The sequence below is a fragment of the Amphiura filiformis genome, chromosome 2, assembly GCF_039555335.1.
Source record: "Amphiura filiformis chromosome 2, Afil_fr2py, whole genome shotgun sequence".
NCBI lineage: Eukaryota > Metazoa > Echinodermata > Ophiuroidea > Amphilepidida > Amphiuridae > Amphiura > Amphiura filiformis.
The window spans coordinates 53207078-53230326 of record NC_092629.1 but is presented as its reverse complement, the minus strand read 5'-3'; the positions used below and the strand labels follow the sequence as shown (position 1 = coordinate 53230326).

Genomic DNA, 23249 nt, shown 5'->3' with positions numbered 1-23249 from the left:
GTATACCCGCATCTTGTATTCATTCTCAAAGTCACAGTCGGCAGCCTTTGTCACAGTCTAAGATTCCTTCATACGGACCTCGCGTGTGGAACTGACTTCCATTTAACATCAGGCCAACTCCATCTGAGCATTTCAAAACAGCATCTCAAATCACACTAGTTTCCTACATGGTTGTCTTTTTTGCTTACTTAGTATATACTAAAAAGAGTAGTTATTTGCAGTGGTTTAAAAACTCTGAAAAGTGCCCAAAGTTACCCCATTTTACAGTAATTTCATTCTAACAGTCGGCAGCCTTTGTCATAGTCTAAGATTCCATCATACGGACCTCGCGTGTGGAACTGACTTCCATTTATCATTTATGCGAACTCCATCTGAGCATTTCAAAACAGAATCTCACTTCACACTTGGAAATCTCTGGCTATTAAATACATAATGTTTATGTGCAAAAAACGTCTTGCAGATTAATTCGTTTAGCAAAAATATCGTCAAATTTGAATCACACTCTGGTGTACCAGAACAAAATCACAACAGTGGCATCTGGAGCAGTATTATAGACCTACGCATAATCATGTATAACTCGCAAAGGCAAAATCTGAATAACTGAAATTTTGACAATAAGCTTTTTTCGTGGATATCTACTGAAAAATGTCATAAAAGGAGGATGCTAAGATCACGAAATAGTCCTTTAACTGAATGAAAGTTGTAAATAATTTATGAATCATTCAACCATGATCTCGCGATAACCTTTTCGACCTATCTAAATAAGCCCCAAAGTTCGAACTTGTAACCCATAATAGGTCATTTAAATTCTACTTAGGAATAACATAATTGCTAATACTAATTCAATTTTCCCGTTTTTGCTCAGAGTGGAGGCGAGATTACCGCTGTGTTAGCGTGATCTCTAGCGAGTTTGACTCGGTACCAGGTAGCGGGATGCTTGACGGGTAACGCATCAGACATATACGGTTTACAATCAATGACAGAACCGGTGTTAAGTGTGCGTGCAAGCGTCTATCATGATAAGATATGCGGATATGAAGACAGGAAGGGGGAACAAACTTAAGGAAATTCATGTTTAGTACCTGTATTTCAGCTTAATAGCATACCTCGTCATACATTATACTTCCTAATCTAATGCGTGTCCTTAAATGACCTATTGGCACCGTTAAACAACCATCATTTTAAAGGCCCATTGGTTTTTTTCTTCAAAATATTTTTGTGTTATTCAACATGCTTGTCATGGTTGTGGTTTTCCATAACGACGAATCTCATATAACGACGAACCGCTCCTTAACTTCGTACAAGTTCGTACGCACCGGAATTACGAGGATCGCTGATGTTTTGCAATGTTAATCCGTGCCATTATCGTTCCTCGCGTTTGACGATTCGCGTATAAATTTGTGTAAGGCATGCCATAGATTGTTTTATACCGACAATTTTTAGTATCTTATATTTGTCTGTATTTGGGCAATTCCAAGCACCATCATTCCGCAACGCGAAGTTTGCACATGAATTCTTTTAAATACAGCAGCCAATTAGGTAGGTGAATAGTATAATGGAAACTATTTTGTGTAAGTGAAAGATTAAGGTGGGAGAAATTTTTCCAAACGACCCTAATTTGCATATGCAAATTTCGCGTTGCAGAATGATGCTTGGAATTGCCGATTTGTCGAAATCCTGACAACATACCAACAACAAAAAATCAAATAGGTCTATAATCTACTACTAATTTTGTTTAAAATTCTGGAAGGCAAATCTTCATCTTCTACTCTCGTACGCGTGCAAAGTCATTACAGCCTGTGTCCTCCTATGACCTCTATATGACCACACTATTCATTAATCGTAGGTAGGTGATCGGTAAGTCCTGATTTCCTTTGCTGATTTAGCCGCGTTTTTCTGTACCATGGAGTACTGGACGATCTATCAGGATCTGACATAATGGCCACACTTGTCTGACATGTCTGAAGATGTAAGTCAGTCAGTCACGCTCACACACAATGGGGTTGGGATTAAGTTCATTGATCATATCACATCAGTGGTGAAGCTAGCCAACAGGGTGGGCCTGGGGAGCTGCCCCCCCCCCCCTGTGAAAAGTCTTGCACCCTTTGGGATGCTGCATGCTGGCCGCTCTGATATTTATGATTTTTATCCTTTTTTATGTACTTTTTAGCCCATGTTTGATATTTTTCGTCAAATGTTTTCCCCGCCCGCCCCTTTACTGCTTTATTATGAGCCAGCCCACACCGACATCGCCTGGTTAATAATTACATTGTACAGCAGAGACACTAAAATGAATACACGGGATCGATACACCTGAATGTGCTATGCACGATTTGATATTCAGGCGATAAATCTTTGGATACCGGGATAGAAAATGATGAATATCTCCCGTAATTTTTTGTTCTAAAGAAGCCATATTTATTTCCTTGCACTTGAACATAATGTGTTGAAAGGATATGATAGTCGTTAGCTTGCGTATTGAGAAAGAAACGTGCGTCTTGAGCTCAAAAACTGACCAAAATTCTGATTTTATATGTGCCGAACTATAGCGCAGCGTAGGCTACCTGCACGGGAGGCAGTCTAAAAGCAGATGACCCCATGGCGCATACATGCTCACTCACTCACATAGAGGTCAATTACCAGGCTATTGTCAGTAGCCTTAGTCGGATGTCCCTCGGCTCATTATGCGTCTCAAAACTATTAAACAGGTCGGAACAAAATAGCCATGCGTGGCTGTGGATTCAACCTACCATGGCGATTTCTGCCATGAAGATATCGGGCCGATGACACTGTGCAGCCGGGAATCCAGCTATATCATTCGGATTAATTTACTTCTGGATTATTGTTGATCGTTTCTTTTAAAAACGGGGTTAAGATTCCGAATGGTCGAACTGACATTTAAAACAAAGAGTCGGTGAAATATATGTGGGATAATAAAATGTATTCTATAGACGGTCAGAATTCAGTCGCCCATTACTGGGTCCCGTCTGCGCCAAACTGGTGTTGTTACCATGGTTACTGCCCAATTGGGTGGATTAAATTGATTTTTTTTTAAATTGTAACTGTTTTTCCTACCCTTGCACAAACTATAACCCACCCCAAACCTTACTGTATACAAGCCCAACTAGCCAAACACCCTTGCCCCAATTGATTTCACCCCAAAATCGGACCTATATTTAGCTTTATGAATATAATCAATAAAACTTCAATTACTTTATTTAGCCTCATCTCATCAAAATGGCACTTTTTATGACTTAATTTTGGAAAATTTAAAAAAAAATCTAAAATTCTAAAAATACCCCAAAAATACATTCAAGTGCAAAAGCATTTTTCTTCTGGGTAAGAATTTTTTTCATACAGGCAACAGCTTTTTTCTTGCAGGTTAGAAATTAGATAAATAGGCCCATGCATGCATTTTGTATATGATGACCTATTTATCAAATGTCTAACCTGCAATAAAAAAAGCTGTTGCATGTAAGAAAAAAATTCTTACCCAGAAGAAAAAAGCTTTTGCACTCTAATGTATTTTTTTGGTATTTTTAGAATTTTAGAAAAAAAATTAAATTTCCAAAATTATTTGAAAGGTTTTGTTAGCGATACAAAATATCAATTTCGATGAAATGAGGCAAAATAAAGTAATTAAAACGTTAACACATTCATGCATTTTAAAACATTAAATATAGGTCCGATTTTCAGGTGAAATCAATTTCTCCCCTATTTCCCTTTTGGGGGTAAGGGCAAGGGTTTTGGGTTTTGGGTTAGGTTAAAGGTTAGTTGGGCTTGGGTGGGTGTATATGTAGTAAGGTTTGGGGGTGGGTAAGAGTTTGTGTAAGGGTAGGAAAAACATTTAAAAACTTTTTTAAAAATTAAAAAAAATGTTCGATATTGGTTTCGGTATTGATTTCAAACCGATATAAACCAGGAAATTCGGTATATCGAATACCGTATGCCTATTGTCAAGCTGAACAAATGTACATTTTCACTGTTTCTGAATGTTGAAACATGCTTAGCAAGTGGACTAAAAATGATACTCAAATAACACAATATCGGTGATTAAATATACATTGAACAGCCATATTTAGCATGGCGGCCATCTTGGAAAAATTGAAAAATAGTAAATAGTAAAGCCCTGCCTCCTCCGTTTTTGAAAAAGTCCGGACGAGAAACTTGTTTCTTTTTTTACTTGGCCTAACCAATAAGTTGAATTCCTCACCTAATTTTGTGTTGTGTTGTTACTAAAAAATTTTAAATAAAAAAATAAACCAACAGCTGTCAGTATTATTGGCAATTCTACAATTGTGCTAAGACTATTATTTTTATACCAAAGATTAACTTTTAAACATCATGTGAAATATAATCAAAATTGCCCTTAATACTAGTTATTATTATCGGTATTTTCATTACATTTCGTATGAGATCAACAGAAGGCTATTTTAAATAATAGAAGAAGGTATGTTCTATTAATAAAGTGGGATTAAAATATTTTATGGTTTATAACAAATCGGATAAGACTATATTATAATAACAGCGGCTTTTAGACAAAACATTCGTCTGTATGACATGTATGGTGATTAACGCTATACTATTGTATATTTATATCCGATTCACGAATCAGAACGGTCAATGAACCAACAGTTTCTAGATATGAAAACTTATTTGGCTAAATAATCGTAATATTCTCCTTGAAACCTATCATCAGGTAGTACTCGGGGGGGGGGGGGGGGAAGGGGGTTTAGGTTAGTATTTTCAGTTAAATATTTTCATGCGATACTGGACAAACATGTGTGTAAACAACACAGTTTGCGAACTTGCAATAGCTAAACTTAGTAAACTACATTATCAATGTTATCCGTTAGGTTTATGCCCGGGCGTTTATGATGCTAAATATAGCTCATTCTCGTGATCCTTTTATCTCCAGTTTGTTGATAATTGCATTTGAATGGACAAAATTCCAATATCTACAATCCTAAGTAATCGGTCATTGGTTCGGTAACTTAAAAAAACTTATAACAACTTTCTGACAATACTCAATTAATGGGTCAACGATCGAGCTGCTCGTGCATGCTTGAACAAATTTCATTCTAAGAAATCTTATCGGTCAATCAAATATTATATTATAAATACTAGTATCATGAGTATTATGACGAGTCTGTACGATCTTTTAATTTTTTCAAACCTGATTTTTGTGTGGCATAATTTGTAATGTTTATTTATTTATTTATTTATTTATTTATAACATTCGGCCGAAGCCAGGCTAAACCCAATAGTGCTCAGAGGCTACTAAATTCAAAGGATGCCATCCGGATATGACGGGACAGAGATATGGGAAGAGGTCCGATTTTAGATGCAGGAGGAAAACCGGAACACCCGGAGAAAAACCTGCGAGGACGAGCATGGATCGGCAACCAAACTCACGTGGCACCGCGGGGAATTGAACCCGGGCCACAGTGGTGAGAAGCGAGTGAGAAGACCACTACACTAACCCGCCCTCCCAACTATGTCCCACATGTCCCAACTACACCAGGCACAAAAAGAAACTCGTCAGTTATATTCATCCTTGCTGTTCAATAACTTTGGATTATTCTGAAATATACGTTTTGTTAATTGGACTTTGCTTTCTCATTTGACACCCTGTTCGTGAAAAACGAACAAGAATTGACCAAGATATGCGCCTCCAAAGCCTCAAACCCCAAAAAGAAAAGTTGCATTTTCAACGGTTTTCAATGGGAACGCATCGTTGTATTGCACACAAGCACCACCGCCGCATTTTTAAAAGCGGCTAAGATAGTAAGTTTTCTCCAAGGACTCTTAAAAATATAAAAAATATTAATTTTTAATAATTTGCCATAGAATTTGCATTATATCGCGAATTAAAAAAAAATGATATCAGAAGGACATTTTGATGTGTGTCTGCATGGTGTGCTCTCAGGCCCCATAAAAATACCGTGCAAACGATCCGATCCCTTAAAGTTTTGGTATTTCTGCCCTGTATACTTTGTTTGGTACATGTTGTTTACCATGTTTACTGACCCCGATGATCTGAATACCGCCTTTGTGTGCAGGTCATTAGCACCGTTCCATTTAAATGCATTTTAATGCACGGAGAATACGATTATTCTTGAATACGATTATTCTTGCATTAAATTGCTTTTCTTTGCATTCAAATTAAATTGATAAAGAATGTGTATACGCTCAGAATAGCATGCTTCCAAAATCATGCCCGCTTTAAACCTGATATCTATACAGGTTATCTAAAAAAAAAGTCCCGGTACATAACAAAGACAATAGCAATGATTAAGTTTGATGCCGTTTTTTTTTTTTTTTTGTAATTCGTATACGCACAACTCTGATACATTTAAAGCACGGGCCTGTCAACATGGTCAAGCCTTAAAATCATTGTTTACCATCGTAAAGGGTGTCGCTGAAATAACTGTATCGTCGGAAACTTAATTATTTGGGTATTTTAACGCATGAACCACACATTAATATTAAATAACCGATGTGGTTGAGGAATATATCAGCTATCACATACTTTTTGAATTTTGACAATTGACCGCTCTGTTTTTGAATAAAAGAATTTTACAAAACTACCTCATTTTCAGCCCGTTCACGAAGTCAAATATCGATCAATGACAACGCCTCAATGCGCAGTGATTAGCACTCCGAATACAGATCATCGATTGATATTTGAATCCGTGGAAAGGTTTAAAAAATGAGGGAGTTTCGTAAAATTCTTATATTTCACGAACGGTGTGGTCAATTGTCAAAAAGTATGTTGTCAAAATTCAAAAAGTATGTGCTAGCTGATTTATTTCTAACCATGCTAACCACACCAGTTATTTAGTTATGTTTAGTTGTGGCGTTAAAATACGTAAACAATTAAGTTTCCGACAATACAGTTCTTTCAGGGACACCCTGTATTTTTAACATAGGCCTAATATTGTATACTGGCCGACCCTGACTTTTGAGCTTCAAAGGAGTATTTTGTGATTCTAGCATCTTCTTATTATGGTATATATAATAAAGGTACGTATTTGAGTAGATAATGGACATGATGGATATCCACTCCCAAAATTTCAGTTGATTCCGATTTGGCGTTTGCGAGTTATGCATGCAAAGGCCCCTACATTACATTTTGCTCATGCTCATAGGCCACTGTGCTGTAATTTCGTTTTGTTAACAAGACATAAATACATACAAATTTGACGATATTTTTGTTTAGGGATTGAATCTACAAGAATTTTTTTGTATTTTGTATACAAACATGATGTAGGCACAGCTTTCCGGTATATACAAATCTCAACTTTTTTTTTTGAAAAAGTGGGGAATGAGGCACGAAATGCCCCTTTAAAGGCAATGCAAACTGTTTAGGCCTAAATGCTAATATATATGTCTGTCAATGTTTTCCGTGATGTAGCATTCTGTATCTGAAATCGTCAAGAATCAGTTGCCACTCAGCAAGCTCTGCTCAAGGAAGCTTTGCCAATATTTGTACGACTATATCCGGGGTATCAACAAACAAATCTATGTAGTATTTCCTCCAGTAAATCTCTTCACATCAGCACTGCACCTGGGTATCCCGCCCAGTAAAGCCGGGCTTTAAATGTTCAACTTTGTTTCAGGTCACTAATGTTTTTGCGCGTTTTACATTAATAGCAGAATTATTTTTAGTTCGATAACATTGACACTTGACAGGGGCACTGATTTCGTGAATTCATCAGATCATGCATATATATTTCTGATGGTATGAATTTCAACTTTGCATAGTGCAGTTACGTCCACGGCAAATTCACCGTGACCTTTCCAGCCATAAACCCGCTTATTGAAGATTAAACCGATTATATGCAGTACTAAACCATTATATAGTAATCTAGTAATCTATTGTCCAATGCAAATTTATTACCACATGATAATATTAATCCAATGAGCGACCGAATTGTCCGCTACGGACGACTAATCCAATCGATGATGACGCTATTGACATGTACGAGCGGAGATCCACTGACCGAGTTTTGGGGTATTTTTCACTGGTTTGCTGTCATTTACTCATCAAGGCGGACAACCGTTATTATAAGGACTATGCTATTATTTAAAGATTGACATGTAGAGAATAAGACATACTTGATTGATAGAAAGTACTAAATTTGTACCTATTACGGTTTTATGACACCAATCTTCCAAATACGACCAAACCAGGGCTGCCCGGTGAAGCAAAATGTGCATTGGAATAACACGGCGAGTTTGGATAGATGGTAGGATTTCTTTTTCATAAAAATGTATGTTCCCCCGTTATTAAAGCTTCACGGTAGGCCTACCGGGGTGAAAATTCAGATATTTGGAAAAGAATAAGTAATTGAAACATAGAGCAAGTACTAAAATCATAGCTTTTATATACTTTTTGATATATGACGCTAATTATTTCATCCCTATAGCTACAACACAGCGCTACCAGTAGGGTTCAATTGCCTATTGTGAGTGCCCCTGTGTTGTGTGCATACGCGTATAGTTAACAATAACTGCATGATGGTTTAAAATCGAGTAGCCTAAGTTGGAGGGTGTGTGTGTGTGTGTGTATGGGGGGGGGGGGGTGAGGCTGTCAACTTTGTTTTAGGTCAATGTTTTGGCGCGATTTACATTTGCAGAATAATTATGTTTAATTCGATAATCTTGACTTGTTGCATGTTTTTGCAAATTAGTTTAAGTTTTTGCTTTTTTGCTTTTTTAATGCGCTTTTAATACCGAACATGTGATATGCCTACCAATTAATTGCTTTGTTGATGATGTTTGGCCGAAACTAACTCATGTTTAAACAACATTTACAAATTCGCTTGATATAGCCTAAAGATTTTCGTCCTAATTTTAATTGGGAAAAGTTCCGAGAACAGTTTCATTTCTATGCGAAAATGTTTTGTGCTTGCTGACATTGAAGCGTGCTTGGTTGTATGGTTTAATATAGCGTCATGAATAATTAAGGATAGGCCTATCTATCAATTTTCTTTTCAAATTATACAGAATAAGGATGGGGTCAATGACCCCGGACCGAGTGTTAACTATTGAAATCAGTTTTAAATCATGCAAGTCATTGTCCCACATGTTTTGAAACGTTAAAGGAACATATCACATTCATGTTAATAACACCCATAGCACGCATCATGATGTCATCACCGCCGTTTGCTGCAGCATTATGAAGTATAGGGTGTACCAACATGACCAAATCGTTCGTTTTAAATGTAACGTGAACCGACAACTTTTAAAACTTTTAAAACCTGCACTGTTGTCTGGTGTATGGCCATAAATTAATGCATACAAAATCGTATTGTTTGTAAGATTTGCATTAACTAAATCAATATATTTATTGAAAAATTATCCCGGGAAAATTACGCTTTGATGTTTTGCAAAAGTTTACAAAATACTTTGAAAACTTCCTTGATTTATTGTTGTTAATGAGTGCAATTAACCAATTTGTAAGCCCCCGCTTATTATGTCGAGGGCCTTTCAGAGAGAATGTCTAGAGTTTTCAAGAAACATGGCTTTTCGACCGCCATGAATTCGCACTGCACCGTACGCAAGATAAACGGGACCCTACCCAAACAGCAGAATCCATCTATGAAATTCCACGTAATAGTTGCCCATATAGACTTACATAGGAGAAACAGGTCGTTTGTTCAAAACAAGATTGTCTGAACACAAAACCGAAGCAGAAAAAAAATAAGTGCCAACAATTTCACTAGATCTCAAAGAAAATCCTCCACATCCCAAATCCATAAATCGTCAATAACTGAGCATGTCGCAGCTAGCAACCACGTAGGCTAATCAGCTGGGCGAGGCCAAAATCATCGATCAAGAGGCAGACAAGACTACACGCTGGCTAAAAGAAGCTATTTATTTGGATGGGCAAAAAATACTATGAACAAGGACGAGGGGGCATACAAATTGGACAGAATCTATGACCAGATCGTCTCAAAACGGCAACCTACAAAAATTGCAACGTAGGACTGCCGACGTCTAGAAACACCAGTTACAGTCATTGCAGAGTGAACATGGTTCCTGATTGGAACTGATATATTTCGAGTGAGTACTTCATTTTTTTTTTGATCTGTTACCAGAACGTATTTAATTAAGTGGACTTTTTATGTTGAAGCCTATAAATGGCTAACAAACAGCACTAATGAACAGTGACATAGAGGATGAGGCTGTTTGAAAGGTAATCGAAAAACTTACAATATCAACAAACAACTAGTCGCCATGGAAACCAATTCAAACAAATCTTTTCATGAACACAAATGCTAATAAAAATTTAAACTTTTCAACTTTAAATCCTTATCACAAGTTATATTTCAAATGCGACTGTACAGCTTTGGAAAATATTGCAGTAGCAATGATTGTCTTGAATAGAATTTCTTGAACAGCTAAAATAATTTTAAAAAAATACAAAATATCTAATTTGTTGCTGATTGTCTGTTTTACAGAAAATGTTTAAATGTGGGTTATATAAAGGGTACAAAAACGTTGTAATAACATTCAAAAAACATTTTTGAAAACTTGATGCAAAACCATTCACACGTTATTTAAGTGTTGACAAAAATGTCACTTTTTTTGCCTAAAATTTTTACAATAACCATGATAACGTTTTAAAAACGTTTTCACAACCTTATATTACCCGACATTTATATGTTATTAAAACGTTCTGAATAAACATTTTAAGAACATTTTTATGTTGCTGTTAGTGTTACAAATACTATGGCAAAGCAATCAGATTCAACAATCTCGACCCCCGAACACGTAGTTCTGTAATCGGTTGAAAGGAAATCGTCATGACGATGAACTTTGAATGTTGTATCATGAGTTCTATATTATGTATAAACCTATAAGTTGGTATATTGTTATCCCTTTATGCCGTGCCAGTTATTCAATTGTCAAAATGCATAATATACCCTATTTAACCAAATCGGTTAACTTTGAGTGACATATGGTGTATTTATGTAGTTTTGTGTGGAAATAAGGTCTCTTTTATGGCAAGTCGACGAGCCGTGGTGTTTGCTCCCAGTGCTGAACTCAACGCCACATTTCTTGTAATTAAAATAATATTATACGACAAAGCAGACGGTGCAGTTGACCGATTTATACATTTTTTTGCAGGAAATTTTTGAAAACATTTATTCAACTTATCATAAACGACTTTAGGTACATTCTCCGATAAAGTGTTCAAGTTTGGTCTCAGGAATGACAAAATGCAAACCACGAAGAATTCATGAAAATCATTTAGAATCGTAAACTTTAATGCTTTCAGAACATGAAACAATGCATGGGTGATTTTTCAACAGCACTTCATTTTTGAGCAATATTAGGCCTACTTGTACGTATGAGGTGGGGGGGGGGGGGTAACGTATCTGTGGTAACGTATCTGTGAAGCCCTGTCCCACCTTTGTCTTAATCGTGTAAGTGTAAAAACTTACCGACTTAATACCATACTTGATCAGTCATCACCCAATGTACTAAAGTCTGGTATGATATTTAGGTAATTTATCTCATTTAGGTAACGCATAAGTGAAAACATGAACGTGACGTCAGGACTTTTTGCCATTAAAAGACCTGATTTTTTTTTACTTTAAAGCCATTGTTTTATGTACCACATAATAATATGACGCTGGAGTCTGCTGGATCCATCACACATGAGAACATTCATCTAGCCAATTATTTTCACAGTTTGTTATCCATAAGACATATAGTAACGTATCTGTGAACTACATTGGCGACATAGTCTGTTGGAAAATTTTAATAACCTGTGTTGTGATGTTTTATACTTCATGATTAGCTAGGGCATGATACCAGCTAATGAAAAATACCTATAATCATTTATATGCGGGCAAGTTTAACGAGCAGGGATACATTATACGGAACGCACCTTGGCTGGCGACATGGAGGAAACCAATGGATATTCATAATCAGCTTTATTGTTTTATACTTTCTAAGCATGTTACAACCTCAAGCCCCACACATTTTAAAAACTAACTCCTAAGTATAAGTTAAGTTATATTAATAAAAGTCACTTCTTTCTGACGAAACAAGTCTGAACACGACTCGAGATTATACGAGCGACACAGATTTGGCATTTTGAACACTTTATCGGAGAATGGACCTTTAGGAGTATTTCATGTATGATATGTTTCAGTTGATGTCCACGAAAAAGCTTATTCCCAAATTTTCAGCTGATTCGATGCGTTTGCCAGTTATGCGTAATTTGCAGTGTCCGAAGTAAGAAAATAAAAGGGGTTGTCCCACGGACAACCAGGTTGTAATTTCTGGTTGTCCACCGAAGTTCTTGGTTGTCCGTAAGCGGACAATCTGAACAACTACATGTGACCAATACGGGCAACCAACATTTCGAACACTGGTAATTTGAATTACATAGGTTCCAATGTGTAATTTCGTTCTAAAATACAAATTTGACGATATTTTTTACAAAGCGAATGAACAAGACTTCATTTTTTGTTTTTGAGCATAAACATTATGTATATAGCAAGAAGGCATTTATGGCCAATGTGCACCCCCCCCCCCCAAAAAAATCACAGCAGAACCTCTCAAAACTTTCCTAAGGCCCAATGATCATATACCGATATTAATCGTAGGATATTAAGGTGAACTCTAGTTCAGCAGTCACAAGAATTAATATAATAATTAATTCACATTCTGTAGTGCAACTTAAAATTGTGAAAAGACAAATAAAAAAACTAACTTTCAAAACCAACAAAGGCCAAATATTCGATTGATTTTCTGATAGCAGTAAATCGACATGGTGATTCGTCAACAATGCACGTGGCTATATAGCTATATAGGAATATCAAAAAATTGAAACCAAAATATGCTCATCTCTTATTACACAGTTCCTTTACCCCAATAAGCTTCTAGAAGTATACAGTGACCTTTGAATGTGATGGGTACACAAACTCACACTCACAACTTGAGGTCATCTTTTGAGGTATGCTTGTTGAATGGAGGTTATTTAACTTTGTCATTGGATATTGTGATATCACCCGTCTATGTTAATTAAGGACATTTAGGGGCTACCTACCGATTTGCTGAACAAAATTTTTTGTCTAACTGCTTATTGAGTAACATAAAAATTTGATAAGCATTTTAGCTCATATATATTATTTAATACACACGGTACATATATCGTTCTGTTCTGCTCACCTGGATGACTCATCGTCGTTGGACAGGAAAAAGTTATAGGCCTACCTCCTATGTGTCATTGGCCCCTGAACATGTTTAAAGCAAAACCTCCTATGTAACCTGTTGGCAGTTTTGTTTTAAACATGTTCAGGGGCCACAAGCACATATGAGGTTTTTCCTGGCCAACGCCGTCATGTATGATGTAGGCCTACCATCGACTGCTCACGTTCAAATGAATGACCGTGGTTTACGAATTCGACAACCTTGCCAAAAATTGTGATGGAGCATGGATTTTAGGATGTTCTGGTCATAGGCCTACAAATCAATGATTACTCCTTTAACTGTCAAACTGTTCAATCAACACAACTACGGAATAGAGAAGCATACATGAGTGACATCATCACTTAGCACATGCAAAAGAACAGTATTTGCGGGAGTATTTGAAACCACAAAGGGCCTGAGTGGGCAAGCAACTGATCCGGCCAAGCGGTCACAACCCGGTGTCCCTCGTCCGCTGTGGCTTGAATAACCTTCCCCTTGTCATGGTTTGTACGGTGTCGAGAGCAGAAATCATGATCAACAGTTTCTAATTTCATGTAAACATTTGGTTTTACGGAAATTAAGAATTAGAGCATTTTAAGGCCACATAATTAGGAATAATCGTTTTTTTAATCGAGGGGTATTATTTCACCTTCAACACAGGGATATTCTTAGAATTAGGGTCTGATTTCCAATACGCCCTATAGCCTAGTAGGACTACAACTGATCAGTTCAGACTCTCAGTTTCACTCATGCTGAATCATGAAATCACCCTAATTCATGCATGAGAATTTTCCTGCTTTTGCAAGATTTCCTGCACTTTCTTTTAATTTGGCCTTTTTAGCCTCATTTCACGCGCTTTTTCAGGCTTTTGATTCCTTTAAATGTTCTATGGATGAAATCAACACCGGTTTCTATTGTTCTAAACAATGGGAAGTGGTTCAACCGCCGGTAACCGCCGGTCACCCGGCGGTCGAGTTTTGATTTCATCCCTAAGGTTGTATGAATATGATCTTGTACTGTACAAGTTACCCCGTCATTCTGTATCATTAATAATTTCGTTTATTTAATATTTGTTGTTTATTTTTCTTGTGATCTTTGTATATTTGATGATGATATTTTTGTATAAAACAAATGCAAGAAACATTGAAAGAAAAAAAAAACCATAAATTCACGCATGCGTTTAAATTATCCTAACACCAAGAGTCGCCAAGTTGCATCAATGTCCAACGGTGTTATGAGTATTAGGCTATATGAATGTAGCGCCTTCATCATGAAAAAAAAACTTTGCTACCTGCGTCAGCTGTTTGAGTCACCTGTTTTAAAACCAAATAGTTTCTACTACTAAGCGCTAAAAATAACCGCATAAGCTATCACACAATAATGTAGGTCTATCCGTGGCCGTGGCGCCAAAAACAAAAAAAAAACAAAAAAACAACACCAAAACAACAAGAACAAACAAACAAAAAACAAACAAAAATACAAGCAATTCGCTAGACGATGGTGAAGATATGACGATGACGGTGATGGAAGAATGATGATGATGGCGATGATGAGAAGTGATAATAGGCCTAATAACGATGATGAAGATGATAATGACGATTATGATGATGATGATGATGATGATGATTATGATGATGATTATTATGATGATGATGATGAAAACGAGAACGACGACGACAACAATGATGAATTATTGATGATGGTGATGATGAAGGTGACTATGATTGCTAATAATAACGATGATGATGCTGTTGATGATAATGATGATGATATGATGTTGATGAAAATAATAATGATGATACTTCATTATTGGCAATGACGACGACGATGATGATGACAACGTCGACAACGGGAATAAACACAACGACAGCAACAACATTATTATTTTTATTGTGGTGTTATCATAAAATTATTCATTATTTAGCGAGATGAACTATTAAAATAAAGACTAGAACACGTAAATCTCCTTCAGTCCATCAAGTGTTCAAAAACATGGCCCATTATCCAGAGCAATAAACAGAGGCAAAGTGAACTTCTCAACGCCAGCGTGCCCTCGCAAAACAAAGTGTATTGACCCCGACCAAGCCGACGCGTCAATTGAATTTCACGCAAATTATACCAAAATCTGGTCAATTTTGAGATCAATTATTTTGATAAGCTTGGGCTAGTGCTTCAATATGTCATTAAACTTCAATGGCTCGTTTGACATATGCTTAAAAGTCTTTCAAAACCTAGCAAAATAAATGAGAGGACATTGGCTTTACCACCCACTAAATTCTGTTGTTAAAATCACTGAACATATTGGAGGTTGGAGGTTATGAGAGGGGCAAAGCCATTCAATTGTATGATTTATTCATTTAGCGGAAGGGTTTTGTGATGATCAACTAAATAATTTTCATCATCAATAATATTGTCATCATCATCATAATCACCGTCGTCTACATTATAATCATTATCATCATCTTCGTCCATATAATCATCATCATCATCAACATCATCGTTTTTCGCGTCTGCAACTTCATCGTCGTCATCATCATACTCAATGTCATCATCATCATCATCAGCAGCAGCAGCAGCAGCAGCAGCAGCAGCATCATCATCATCATCATCATCATAAACATCATCGTCGTCGTTGTTGTCGCGTTATCAACCTCATTGTCGTCACCATCATCATCTATACTCATCATCATCATCATCATCATCATCATCATCATCATCATCATCATCATCATCATCATCGAATATTGGTAGTTTGCGTTCTTCTTATGTTTTTGACACCAATTTGTTCATTATACTTCGACGATTCATAGGTATTTGGATAGGTAACGTGCGGTCAACTTAACTTGTTTTTCCCAATATGTACATATCCACAAAGATAAGATTACAATTCTATATCGCGTGTATTATCATGACTAAATTACAAATTTTATCAATTCAATTGTGTTGGTTCAAGCCATTGAATAGAATATGTCATTGACATATCAAAATCGTGTTGCAATGTCCACAAGAACAGTGCAGTAAACTATTGAAAAGTAGGCATTACTCCCCCATTCCAGAAAAATACAGCACTATTTTTGGGGGATTAAAAAATATTATCAAGCTGTGCTAAATGAAACATAATACAGCTCAATCCTAATTATTCGTTTAGTATTAACTGGATGTGAAAGAACGGTTTACTGTTTTACTAATGTCTTTAAAAAGAGCTAAAACTGTGCATTTTCGGCATGTTTTCTGACAATCGAGTCAAAAAAAAATCAAAGACTTGCAGTGGCGTAAATTTCTTTTTGACATTGGGGGATGAGGTTTGAAAAATGTCTTGAAGTATAGTGTATCAAGCACCTTTTGGCGATAGAATAAGTTAATGGTAAAAATTTACTATATAGAAGCTAAGTTGATGAAATATGGTGCAAAAAGATAAATTCGCGCGAAGTGCGCAACACTTTGCACTTTGGGGGCTAAAATAACCAAATAGGAGGTTAATTTGGTCAGAAATCCACATACAGGCGTCAACATTGGGGGATGATTGTATGGACCACCCCTGGCAAAATATTGGGGGGATTTACCCCCACCCCTACCCCAATACCCCCGGGACCTACGCCTTTGAAGACCTTGGAACAAGTCTAAGCTCTTTTCCAAAAAAACATGTGAAAAATGCCCTAAAAATGTACGTTATTTGCCTTTAATTCATAAATTTGGCCAAATATAAATATAGGGCCTATTTATTGTGTAAGTCCACGACTGTATCCGTTAGTCCAAAAGTTCGCTAGTAGGCCTACCATAACCTTATATAACCCTAACCCTAACTCTAAACCTGAACCTCATGGTCACCCTAACTTTCGGACTTGCTCATCCTTGTTATTTTTTGGACGAGCCAACCATTTTTCGGACAAGCGACCCTTGTGACTTTCAAACTGAGACTTCAAACGTAACATCACTCAACAATCATGTTCACAGAAGTGATGACCCGTTAGTTCGCGTGATAAGTGCCCCGGTTCCCCATGATTCCACCTAGCGCGTGTGGTTAACCACGCTCTATGTATAAGCAGGCGGGTTAATTTGTGTGATTTCAAATGTGTAAACTACTTAAAAGTGTTAAATTGATGTGAAAATTAACATAATGCAATTCACGCTATGTTATAATTGGTAGTCAATTGGAATGAAATGTCAATGACCGTCAATGAAACGAATTCGGACCTTTTTGAAAGTAACTTTGGGAACCCCGGACTTTACCATAATCGATATCTGTCATTTTGAATAGTAGGCTAGGCTATATATTCTAATTGAAACCCATACATCCCATATCGTCAGCCTACTACGATAATTGCTAAGTCATTTTTTGTAATTTTGAGAACAAAGTATAAAATGTGGTTCAAACATGCATTTAAAGGGCATATCTATTGCAAAAACAAGTTTAACTCCATTCGAAGAGAATAATTAATACATTACAAGTTGACACTCGTTGCTATTTTTATATGCGTATTTCTCCTGAAAAAAGAGAAAATGTGTTGGTAAAATTCGGGCTCGTACGGGTCCTTCCCCCGTTCGAAGCGAAATTAATTTTCAAGGCAGCGGGCTGAATGACGTAAATAAATGAAGCGGACACTATAGGGGAGAGTGGGGGAATCCCGAACACCTTTTCATTTAAGCCTATTACTACACATTAAACAATAACACATGAGCCTTGAGCTCTTTTCATGTTCATTCATGTATAAATGCCCGACCTTCAATGGTCAACAAAAGGTTAGCTACCGGCCCATTGAAATTGTTATAAATATTGATCACGATCAAATTCTAAACTCAAAATATTTTTTTTATGTTTTAGTCCAAATATTTCTCATGATGTTGATATACATATGAATTGTAATATCACAATTTACTAATAATAGAGAAGCGGCTGATTTTATCCATATGTTTAAAAACCATTAAATTTGTAATACTTGATTCAGAGTTTTTTTTCTGAGAACAACAACAGTATACCATACGTTCTGTGCATTCAGTCAAAGCGGGCACATTTCATTTCATGACGTCAAACTTTTTTCTAGGTTAAATTTGTCTCGTTCGAAGGAACTCACCGCTTACAGTTGGTTTTTGCGGAATATCTATTTTAAACGTCTTATTTTCTCAAAAAAGGAGTCATTTTCATTGTCCTCATTAGCTTGCCAATGATATAAAGTTGTCCGAGCAATTTTTTATGCCCTTTAAACATAATTTATTCACCAATCAAATGATAATGATATAAATTTGGGAATAATCTGAAATAATCAGGGCGATTACGTAACTGATGCATGCTTGAACCACATTGAACTTTGTTCTCAAAATTAAAAACATGTGTAAGTCAAACCTTTCCACGGATTTAAATATCAATTGGTGATCTGTATTCATCCATAAATAACTGCGCATCATCAGCGCATGAGGCGTAGATATTTGACTTCGTGGAACGGATCGAAAGTTTCGTAAAATTCTTATATTTCAAGAACGATGTGGTCAAAATTATAAAAGTACGTGATAGCTGATTTATTCTTCAAGTTATTTGGCTATGTGTGGCATTAAAATACCCGAACAATTAAGTTTCCGGCCGGCAGTTCTTTTAGGGACACCCTGTAACATATTACGTCAGCAGTGGTCATTATACTGGTCAACATGGTTATCAGTCACTGTACTATGATCACTTTGAGGACAGTTCAGCATCGTACTGCGTGAAGAGTTGGGTTATGGGTACAAAAACTCGTACTCCACGCCTTGAGGTCAACGTTATAAACTGAAGAAGTTAAATTGAGGTTATTGAACTCAGTACCAGTATACCATTGGATATGAGGCCATTTTGTCTCATAGTGACGTGTCAAAGGTTCTTAACCCTGACTTACTGGAGGCTTGTGGGCGAAGGGGAAGAAAAGAAAAAAGGAAGAAAGAAGATGAAGTGAAAAAGTTGTTTCCTCCTGTCCGGTGCCCGGTCCGGTGAACCACGGAATCGTCGTGTGAGGAGCACAAGACCATGGATGGCAAGCAACGAGTGTGCACCTTGGCCGGCCAACGTTTTCGACGAGCACACATTATGTGTGTTCAGATGATTACGCAATTGTGTCACGTAGCTGTAGCCTTTTGTATAGCCGTGGTTAGCGTTAATCCTTATCTATCTCTAAATCTATTAATGAGGATTTCATGGTATACATTTGTACTTATCCAATTCAATTGTCTTTTTACAACCCTCGCATGTAATTATTAATAACCATTCAACTCTTGCATGAAAACAAAGCCTTAACTTCACTTTCAGTACCAACCTATGTATCTGATTTTTGAGCGCGAATAGGTTGGTGACGGTTACAACGTCAACTCGGGGTCTTTGCACTTGTGACACACGATACTTTCCAACCACATTACGGGCTATTAAGGAATAGTTAGAAAATGCCAGGTATCTAGCGAGTCAGATAAGTAAGGGTGTAATGTCATGTGGAGAGTGTGCCCTCATATAGGCTATAATCACTTGTGAGCCGTATGTTCCTATTCACGCACGCTTCACGTCTGCAATTTCTACACGGATATCCCAATCTAGATCATTCTAGATTACAGCGGTATGTGAAAGACACGATCTGATCCAATCAGAATATAGTAGCAATAAACAGGGATGACCCGTATCATTGCGAACTTCAGGGATGCGTATCCATTATGCACAGACTACTACAGACCATTCGCAACCACTCAAAGTCCCCGTGTTTTGTATGCTGTAAATTCTCGCATATTCATGAGGGCCGATCGTTGAATTCGTGTCGTGTCTAACAATCACGGTAGCGTTGTGTGCCTTCGCGTATACGCGACAGAGCTTCGCGTCTTCTCGCGTTTACGCGAGAGATCGTAAAATTACGCGGTACGTGCTAGCAGTTTCGCCCAGTGGCGTAACCAGTGGGGGGACCGGGGGGCAAGCGTCCCCCCCCCGGACACAAAAAAACTGGGAAGAAGAGCAAAAAAATGGGAAGGGGAAAAGGGTGGAAGGAGAGAAAAAGAGAGAAGAAAAAGAGGGAAGAGAAAGGGGAAAGAGGAGAAAAAAATATAGTGCGCAACACATGAACATTGATCCACAAGCATCACTTACCAATGCAATGTTAAAGCAAAAAGCTAAAGCTAAATGCTTAAGCTTTGCAATCAAGTATCATTGTAAAAACAGTAATCCGATTGTAATGTACTTCATTAACTTTGACGAACTAAATTACCCTGTAAAAAAAGTCTCAACAGATGCTGTATTATTAAAGGAGTATTTCCATGATTCTATCATCCTCTTTTTATAGTACGCCTATGCCTATGTGATGCAGTAGATATCCACGAAAAACGCTTATTCTCTCTAATTTCAGTTGATTCCGATTTTGCGTTTGCATATTATGATATGTATTACATAAGCTCCATAGCCATGAAATGTATTGTTAAGGTTAGCAACTATTTTAAACTGTTGCCATTTGGTAGTTTACAGCATGTTGCGAATGGTAGTGAGCTTTGGCAAAAATTGCATTGATCATTTCATACCGAGTGTGTAGAAGAATTCAAATATCACAGATATACTTTTGTAGGCCCTGTGGTTCTTGAGTTATGTTGTAAAGAGGACTCAAACAACAACACTTTTGTAAAACGTACACAACTCATTAACAACAATACATTAAGCAAATTTCCAAAGTATATGATTTGTAGAATGAACCTCTGGAAAACATCAAAGTGTTATTTTCCAATAATATAATGATTTAGACAATGAAATTTTTTTTTTTGCTACTTCGACCTACAATACCGCATCTACCCTTAACAGAACATTTGACGATTTGTTTGCCAATCGATTGAATCTACAAAGAATTTTTGCACACACACACACACATTAATGTAGTCAGAGGTTTCAGATGGTATTAAAATATCAGCATTTTTTTAAGTGGGGAAATGAGACTGTGGATGACAAAATGCCCCTTTAATACCGCAGAATAGCTGTTCCGCCCAGCGACACACACAGGCAACGCAATTATAAGAATACGCGCGTGTGTAACAATTCGGACCAATCCGGTTTAAGCGCCTATTGTTGGATAGCGTCAATTTTGACAGTTCACCCTAAGATGACTTTGCAACTGCGTGAATTTTTACTTGACGATCTAACTAAATATTGGTATAATTTAAATAGGCGTTATTGGGAATGGTACAATACAGTATATCAACCCCATGCTTAGCGGCAATTTGGTAGCGGACTGGTTAAAACGCATTCTCTCGAAATTTGTAATTGGGAATACGGTAGAAAAAGTTGAACAACATCAAAATGTAAACAGCAGGCGTTATGATGGTAAATTCTCCCCGGGACGGGTGGGCAAAAAGGTTGTGAGGAGATGGTAGCAACGCACTTTTTCTCGCGATTACAATGGTACTTTTATGTAAGTATGTAACCCTTGTATAAAAAAAAGAAAAAGAAAAATGTGAATACTGGTCGACCAATTAATACTAGAAAAGTAGTATCATCTTAAAGTAAGCTAGCAAATAAATATATCAATGCTTTGATCGAAATTCCAAATAAATAAGCCTTAAAATAGCTAGAGTGACTGCAACTTGATAAATGCAAGTGAAGACCTGAGCGCAAGAAGACCGTAAGTCCAATTGGCCCCTCAACATATAGCCTATACACTAAAGTTGCGTATAGTTTGGTAATGTTTTATACATGCTCAGAAGCCAAAACAAATCTTTCGCAACCGTTCATGATGTTTTCACCCAAGAACTGTTTTCACCCTATTAAACATTATAAAACCCTAAGCAACTATACGTAACTTTAGTGTATACATGTTGAGGGGCCAAGTGGACTTACGGTCTTCTTGCGCTCAGGTCTTCAAGTTTTACCAAGTTCGCAATTTGAAAGATGAATTTAGAGAATATAGATTATTGGCCCCTTATCGGCCATTAGGCATGTAGGCCTATACATATTATTAGTGCTCGGAGCTCGGGGTTTGGAGCTCGGAGTTCGGTGTTCTGTACGTGTTTGAGTTTACAAATTAGTGTTTTCAATATAAAACATGTAAACTCAAACGCGTAGAGAACCAATGGAACAATAGGTATTATATTAGGGACCTTTCAGAACATTTTGTGTCATGGGGATAAATGGTTCAAATTTATAAAGATGCAGTTGCCATGGATACGAGTGATTAGTGCGTTGATAATCAACCCACATAACAATCAAAGACTGACAAAATCCACAAAGACTGACAAAATCCACAATTAATGTGCGCCAAATTCCAATATGCTTAAGCAAGAACAAGAAAGGAGATCTTAACTGTTTGCACAAATCTGAGTTAGCCGATAATAAATATAAAACGTAAACAAACTTCTGATTCTAATTTATTCACGTGTTGTCTTTATTTATCTTTTTGTATCTCGATTTCCAATTGTTAACATTCTTTTATTTAAATGCAACAACTCAGTCTTTGTAAATGGTAAAGCCTCAGACAATACAGTCATAATTCATGAAAATCTCAATAACACTAGTGCAAAGAATCAAACATAATCAAAGCGCAAAAATGTTAATAACAATGAAAATCTAAATTCTTCTTACCTTTTATTCACCTTTCTGCTCTAATTGCGCCAAACAAAACCGGATTAGAGTCCACACCAAAAGGAACACTCCAACAAGTCCATCGAAGGGTATAGTTAAGTTCAAGTATATATCGACAAATCACAAGTCCTATTTTACCTGCCAAGGTGATTCTTTGCAGTATATCACTGTATATAGATAATACAGTTTCTTCTGTTAGTTTTAGGCTCCATCAACATACAGCGTCAACTTTCTGTTTCTTACACAAAGTGAGTCTGTTCTTCGCTAACTATTCTAGTTTAACCATAACTATAGCAGCTGCAACTGCAGGACCAAAGAAATTGCACACGAGCAGTAACTCCGCAACAAGCGAACATAGGGTCGTTATATTTAAAGCTATGTGTTGTTTGAGCGGTTGAGCGCCGCCCACTTTGCGTTAACAGCTATAAACTGGATCGTGTCGTGGCAGTGGATTTGCGTTAAATTTAAAAGGGTCAAT

At 36.9% G+C, this 23249-nt stretch overlaps 1 protein-coding gene across 1 annotated transcript in view; it reads right to left on the bottom strand.

The window, feature by feature from the left end:
- The window catches only part of LOC140146374 (cytochrome P450 10-like), a 68598-nt gene extending 45535 nt beyond the window's left edge, over nt 1-23063 (bottom strand). Inside the window, exon 1 of the mRNA XM_072168202.1 lies at nt 22772-23063. The gene's annotated coding sequence lies outside the window, so the exon portion shown is untranslated. The remainder of the gene's footprint in view (nt 1-22771) is intronic.
- Nucleotides 23064-23249: the final 186 nt, after the last annotated feature.